A 7,768-nucleotide genomic window follows, 5' to 3' on the forward strand; every position below is an offset into this window, starting at 1 on the left:
TGAAATATATGTAGATATAATTATTAGAAAGAATACTAATTTCCCTTGACGGAATGACACTGAATGTAAAAAAAAATGGCTAAACTTACCCCACTATCCCTTATTGCAAATAAGGACAGAACACAAAAATGTTTTATTTCTCTCCCTGAACACACCCACACGGGCCCAGAGTCTGCTTCCTCCATTGGCTAGTGCCCCTTTTTCATTCTTCACAGCGAGTTGACAGTCTGGAAGACAGATGGAGAGACAGAGAGCATTGATTTGGTTGATTTGATAAAGCATGTGTTGGAAACAAATCCAGATTTCAAATTTCCTGAAAGAAAGGTCTATTTTTTGTAAATCTCAAATTAGTGAATTCAACTATCTATTCTGCATCTTCTAAAACTCGTTTTTGATTTATACTAAACAAAAATTTAAATGCAACATGTAAAGTCTTGATCCCATGTTTCATGAGCTGAACTAAAAGACCCTTAACATTTTCCAAACATACAAAAAGTTTATTTCTCTCAAAATTTGTGCACAAATTTGTTAGTTGTTAGTGAGCATTTCTCTTTTGCCAAGATAATCCATTCACCTGACAGGTGTGGCATATCAAGAAGTTGATTTAACAGCATGATCCTTACACAGGTGCACCTTGTGCGGGGGACAATAAAAGGTATCTGTGATCAACAGATGCATATCTGTATTCCAAGTCATTTGAAATCCATAGATTATGGCCTAATGGATGTATTTCAGTTGACTGATTTCCTTGTATGAACTGTAACTCATATTTTTGTTCAGTATAGTTACTGTATGTGTAGCCAATCTGGGTAATTTGGCAGAATTATGACCTAAATTTAGCATCATCTTTGTTAAAGGTCCTGTGCAGCCAAAAATGTGTTTAATTGGGTTTTCTATATATTTCCACACTATGAGGTTGGATTAGTACTGTGAAAATTATGATAATGCCCTTTTAGTGTTAGAGCTATTTGAAATGACCGCCTGAAATTTCAACCTGTTTTGGTGGGATGGGGTTTTGACCTGTCTGGTGATGTCCCTATGTGGTAAATTAGTTAGACCAATAAGAAAGTATGCTCCAAACCTCTCTGCCAATAACAGCTAGTTTTCTGTTTTCCCCTATCCACTCAGACCACTCCCAGACAATCCTAGCAAAATTCTTGCTTGAGAAATTTATTTTTGCTAAGAAGCTATTTTTGTGTCTTTTTCTAACCATTTTAATTGCAAACAATCACAGTAAGGTAGTTGTTATCCACTCATATTATTTTTCTATTATATCTATTTTTTCTCTGCATTGTTGGGAATGGCCCAACAAGTAGGCATTTCACTGTTAGTCTACATCTTTTGTTTACGAAGCATGTGACAAGTACCATTTTATTTGAAGTAGTTCTTTTGCGATTTCTTCCTCGGTCTGGGTGATATCAGTTCAGTACTTTATCAGAATGTTTTCTTTACACTGTGCTTTTGTTATTTTGAGAAGGTTACAGAGACTACCTTGTATTGTTGTTTATCTCCCTAATACAACTTTATTTGACCTCATCTGTGTAATTTGAACTGTATTTCCACCAGGGTAGTCCATCCGTCTTTCTGGATATGTACCCTCCTGTAGGTCTGCTAATTTGTTGTGAAATCCGTCAGGAGCATAGATATCCAGGAAAAGAGAACAGTTTAGTAAGTCATTCTAAAACCATTTCAAAATTACAATAATGATGCCTATATGCTAGACAAAGATTGCACAAATATTGTTTCCCACACAATTTTTTTGCCCACACAGACTTCCCTTATTTACATATGATTTATGTTTGGTTGTACTCCACCCTCTTTCAACAGCATTTCTGAGTACTCTGTAGGTTTTCACACTTTCCCGGGAACCACCAAGTCTGACATAAGGGAAAGCTCCTTCTCCGCTCAAAGGTGTGCTAACTGCATCCTGTGTTGCGTGGTGACATCTCCTCAAAGTTGTAGCAGCTCAGCCATTGTTGGTGGTGGCACTTCAGGGAGTATTGGTTCATCTGATCTAAGGATCGTTCTCCTTATTAGCACCAATTGAGAGTCAAGTCTTCTCAACACTGCTCTCTGAAGTTCTGGGATGTAGGTGCAGTTTTCTAAGCATAGAGACTCCACTTTAGAGACTTGTTATTAGTCTCCTGTAGCTGAAAGATAGAATAATATTTGGTGAGTATTTTGTCTACATAATTTAATTACTATCAGTGCAGAACTGTAGTGTTGACATCTGCTGAAAATATAACAGTAAATGTATTATATTTGTAGTTCTAATAATGGATTTTTGGGGGTTTTACATCATACAAATATTTTTTACAAGCAGGAGGATGACTAACACTTAGATCTTGTTGCCTTCCACATTCTCCAAGTCTGGACGATGGTTATAATGGTTACAAGTGCTGCCAGTGGGGTTCCTGCCTCATAGACTGGAGTAGGGAAAGCAAACCACGTACATGAGTATGTACACCAGCTCACATGTAGACCAAGATCAGGGATGACCAACTCCCGTCCTCTGGGTTCTGATTGGTGTCACACTTTCTCCCAGAACTTTTACTATCACGCTTGATTGAACTAATTGCAAGACCATGATTAGTTGATAATTGAAGTCAGGTGTGTCAGCTGGGGATGGGGCAAAATTGTGTCCCCAATCAAGCCCGAGGACTGGAGTTTCCCATCCCTGACTTAGATAGACAACAAATCAAACATGCTCAATCAATCCCAATCCTAATCTGGAATTCGATTTTACAATTTGACAGCAATGACAGAATTGCTTTTGATGACCATCAGTCTTATATTTCCAGGGTAGATACTTGCTTTTTTTATTTAACTAGGCAAGCCAGTTAAGAACAAATTCTTATTTACAATGACGACCTACCCTGGCCAAACACTAACCCGGACGACGCTGGGCCAATTGTGTGCCGCCCTATGGGACTCCCAATCACGGCTGGTTGTGATACAGCCTGGAATCGAACCAGGGTCTGTAGTGATGCCTTTAGCACTGACATGCAGTAGATCGCTGTGCCACTCGGGAGCCCAAGACTGTACATTCAGTTTAGGATAAAGGGAGTTAGTCTTTTTTCTATAATTGTAGAAACTATTAGAAAGAATGAATTCTTCCAGTCATTCAATATAATGTCATGTTACAATCTTATATTCAGTACAATATAATCTTATATTCAGTACATGTGTAACTTTTGGGATGGGACTGTTTACATCTCATCCAGACAGCTCAAATGGGGAATAACACAGTAATATACTGAGTGTACAAAACATTATGAACACCTGCTCTTTCCATGACATAGACTGACCAAGTGAATCCAGGTGAAAGCTATGATCCTTTGTTGATGTCACCTGTGTTTGTGAACGGGAGGAGACAGGTTAAAGTATTTTTAACCCTTGAGACAATTGAGACATGGATTGTGTATGTGTGCCATTCAGAGAGTGAATGAGAGAGGCAAAAGATTGAAGTGTTTTGAACGGGGTATGGTTGTAGGTGCTGGGTTTTTCACGCTCAACAGTTTCCTGTGTGTATCAAGAATGGAACACCACCCAAGGACATCCAGCCAACTTGACCCAACTGCGGGAAGCATTAGAGTCAGCATGGGCCAATATCCCTGTGGAACATTTTCGACACGTTGTAGAGTCCATGCCTCAGCTAATTGATGCTGTTATGAGGGCAAAATGGGGTGCAACTCAATATTAGAAAGGTGTTCCTAATGTTTTGTACACTCAGTGAATAACAGCAAAAACAGGTTCCGTGGACAACATTTCTTCTCCACTAAATGTTCAAGTTAATCTGTTGGGTCTCTTTTACCAAGGCTGTCGGGTATGTGAAGACCAGAAGAGGCTGGTGGGAAGAGAAATGGGAGGACGGGCTCATTGTAATGATACCAAACACATCAAACACATGGAAACAATGTGTTTGACTCCGTTCCAGCTATTCCTTTCACACACAAGATCAGACACTCATCTCAGGAGTGAAAGATGAATTAGATTGACCCAACTAGTTCCTTTGAAGTCTGACTTCCAGTCTGAGTCTCCCTCCATGGATAGAATTGCGATTACACTGCATAGACATGGCACGTCAAATTGACACATTTTCTTTCAATGCCCATAAGCTAAAGAGCTGGTCACCCCAGAAAGACTATGCCAACAAATCCAACAATGTAGGGCTACTAGTGTAACATGTGTGTCATGGAATGGAAAGAGAGTATTTCTCAGTGAGTTGCAATAACAGATATTTGCACAGATGCTCACCTTTCCAGAGAACTTTCACAAATAAAACGTGTCACCCAATTAATCCATGTCTGCCAAATAGTGCTTTAAAATCAATGACGTTTGTTGGAGGGGTCCATACTGTATCTGATTAACTATTTAATATGTCACCATATATCAGCCTAGGGCTCTAAACCTGTACCTGTTGTCGTCAGGACCTTCCATTTATCTGTTATTAATGTGTCATCTACAAATTAGGTTATGGGAAGTTAAAGAAATTACAACATTGTTCTCGGTAGGTATGGTTCTGTAACCTATCAAATAACTGTTCTGTCTGGAACAGACATCTAATAGTTTGTTTTGGAGGAAAAGTAAGACATTACTCCGACTGATTGTATGGTTATTACACAGTAATAATTATTACTGATTGGATGTTATTATACAGTAATTATTATAACTGATTGTATATTACACAGTAATTGTTATTACTGATTGTATAGGTCATTACACAGTATGATACTTTAGATGTTGTAGGTTGTACTATTGCTGCTGCTAATGTTGATCATTAGTATTGTTTATATTTATATTGATGGCTGTCAGCCCATGACTGATGCAATTGCATTGTATGTATTACCTCTGGGACAAATAAAGTGGAAACTTGAACTTGATTCTTCTCCTATTAATGTACAAGTGCCTCACTAAGCTGGTTGTGTAAGGGTTGGGTAGTACTTTCTAAATGTAATCGGTTACAGTTACTAGTTACCTGTCCTAAATTGTAATCAGTAACGTAACTTTTGGATTACCCAAACTCAGTAATGGAATCTGATTACTCTGATTACTTACTTTTGGATGACTTTCCCTTTAAAGGTCAACTGCCCCTTAGAACCAACTCTGGTTTTAAACAGTCTATGTGGCAGCTATATGAGTCAGAAACAGTAACTCTAGTGTCAAAATTGACTTTAAAGTGTAAATAGGATAATTTGGTCATAAAGTCAGTCTTGTTCAAAACAGAGTTTGGTAAATGACTGTGTCATGATTTACTTGAGGTTTTGGTTTGGATTACAATTATGTCAACAATTCATTCTCCCTTTTGCCTATTAACACGTGGTGGCACCATGTTCTCTGGGAAAAGACTGGAGGAGTTCACTTGCACGACCCGGTGCCCCGGGCTGCAGGAATCCTCTCTTAAGGAGGACCAATGGAATGGTCAAAAATGCCTAAACCCCGCTCACCCGGAGCACCGGGTCATACAAAATGAACTCGCCCACTGGAACCTCTTCCCCAGACAAGACGTGTGGTTAGTACTGGAACCTCTTCCCCAGACAAGACGTGTGGTTACTTCTTGCCCTTGCTTGGGAAATAGCTACTCTAGAGAAAATGGGCTTCCATAAAGTTGTTCATGGAATGGCCTGGCTATTGATTACATCCAACTAATTTCTACTTGGGCTGTCAACCGTCAAACCTGAGTCTGGTTTATTGTTGCTAAGTAGCTAAATTTTGTCATTATGTGATAGCCCAGTATCATAGCGGCATAGCCCATGATACTGTGATGTAACTAGCTAAACATACAGCCTCTCCCTAACGTGTAATGTGAGAGGAAGATTTGCATAGCTAACGTTGCACCTGAAGACAGGTTTGATCCCTCCTTGCTAACATTAGCTAGCTAGCTCATAATCAAGAAAATCTGATGACATGTTTGATGCAAGTATGTTGCCAGCTTGCTTTCAATAATGTTTCAACTCGAACTGGCTAACTAATGTCCTTGTTTGTTGTGATTGAATGGCAAAGACACACCCAAGAAACACTCACATCAAACCACACCCCCAAGACAACTCTCATTTGCCTTTAGTCATGACCGCTAGCATTTCTTACTAACGAGACCAAATCAGGAAGTGCAGCAGCCCTTTAAGAGGCATTAGAAGAAAACAAAAATGATCCATCAAACGTGTGTCATCATCGTGGTCTCTGACTTGTGGTTAGACTCACTCAGGTCGAACAAATTTAAACTTGTCATCAATGTCATTAAGAAAACAAAGGTGTCACTGCATTTTATTCTGCCAATATCCTTTCTGAATTTAAAAGTAATCCAATAAGTAATTATCTAGTTATTCAAAAGTATCTGTAATCTGATTACAATATTTTTTCTGGTAAGTGATTACAGGTAGTTTTATTTGTAACCAGATTACATGTACCTGATGTAATCAGATTATATGTAATTGATGTAATCACACAAACCTGTTTGTAAAACACTTCAACTCTCAGATTGTTTTCAATCGTCTCTGTTCTGCTGTTGAAATTACGATTAAGGGTTGTACTATTCACAGTGATGCACGCAATGATTAAGCAGGGGCGGAGCATTGATTACATTAGCCACTCCTACATCAAATCAAATTTTATTTGCCATATGCACCAAATACAACAGGTATAGGACCTTACTGTGAAATGCTTACTTACATGCCCTTTACCAACAGTGCTGTTCAAGAATTAGAGCTAAGAAAATATTTACTAAATAAAATAACATTTAAATAAAAAGTAACACAATCAAATAACAAGGCTATATACAGGGGGTACCAGTACCGAGTCAATGTGCGGGGTACAGGTTAGTGGAGGTCATTTGTACATGTAGGTATGGGTAAAGTGACTATGCTTAGATAATAAACAGCGAGTAGCAGCAGTGTAAAAACAAAGGGAGGGGGGGGGGGGGAAATTTGATGAATTGTTCAGCAGTCTTATGGCTTGGGTGTAGAAGCTGTTAAGGAGCCTTTTTGGGCCTTTCTCTGATACCACCTGGTATATAGGTCCTGGATGGCAGGAAGCTTGACCCCAGTGATGTACTGGGCTGTACGCACTACCCTTTGTAGTGCCTTATGGTCAGATGCCGAGCAGTTGCCCTACCAGGCGGTGATGCAACCCGTCAGGATGTTCTTGTTGGTGCTGCTGTAGAACTTTTTGAGGATCTGGGGACCCATGCCATATCTTTTCAGTCTCCCAAGGGAGACTGTCTTGGCTCCATTACAATGTCTTCCTCTAAACCTTATTTGCAGTTTTAGCAATCAGATGTTCGATGGGCATCTGACATCAGATGACGTCAATGCATTTTCTTAGAATGCAGGATGGTGTTTGTAGAGGGCTATAGACATAATTTTGACATTTGAAGTTAAGTGGAATGTGGTTGAGCGTTAGATGGAGTTTACAGTCCACATTCCTACCTGTGGAGAGAAAGTGCTGCCACAGCTGAGGCTCATGAGTCGTGACTGAGGGTTGACCTGTGTGGCTGAGAACACATGGCCCCTGCATACAGGGCGGCAGGTAGCCTAGTGGTTAGAGCGTTGTACTTGTAACTGAAATGTTGCAAGATCGAATCCCCAAGCTGACAAGGTAAAAATCTGTTGTTTGTTTTTACTTACATCATGTAACAATCCAAAACAGTACAATTAGCAAAAATAGGAATTTTAAGATTGTTCACTCTCCCTAAAATCAAGAGGTTTCAGATCTCTAAAGTGATCTAATGTAGAGATGAGTCCTTAACCCATAGTGAAGATGAAGCTCTACA

Source organism: Oncorhynchus clarkii, chromosome 12 (genome assembly GCF_045791955.1).
Source record: "Oncorhynchus clarkii lewisi isolate Uvic-CL-2024 chromosome 12, UVic_Ocla_1.0, whole genome shotgun sequence".
Taxonomy (NCBI): Eukaryota; Metazoa; Chordata; class Actinopteri; order Salmoniformes; family Salmonidae; genus Oncorhynchus; species Oncorhynchus clarkii.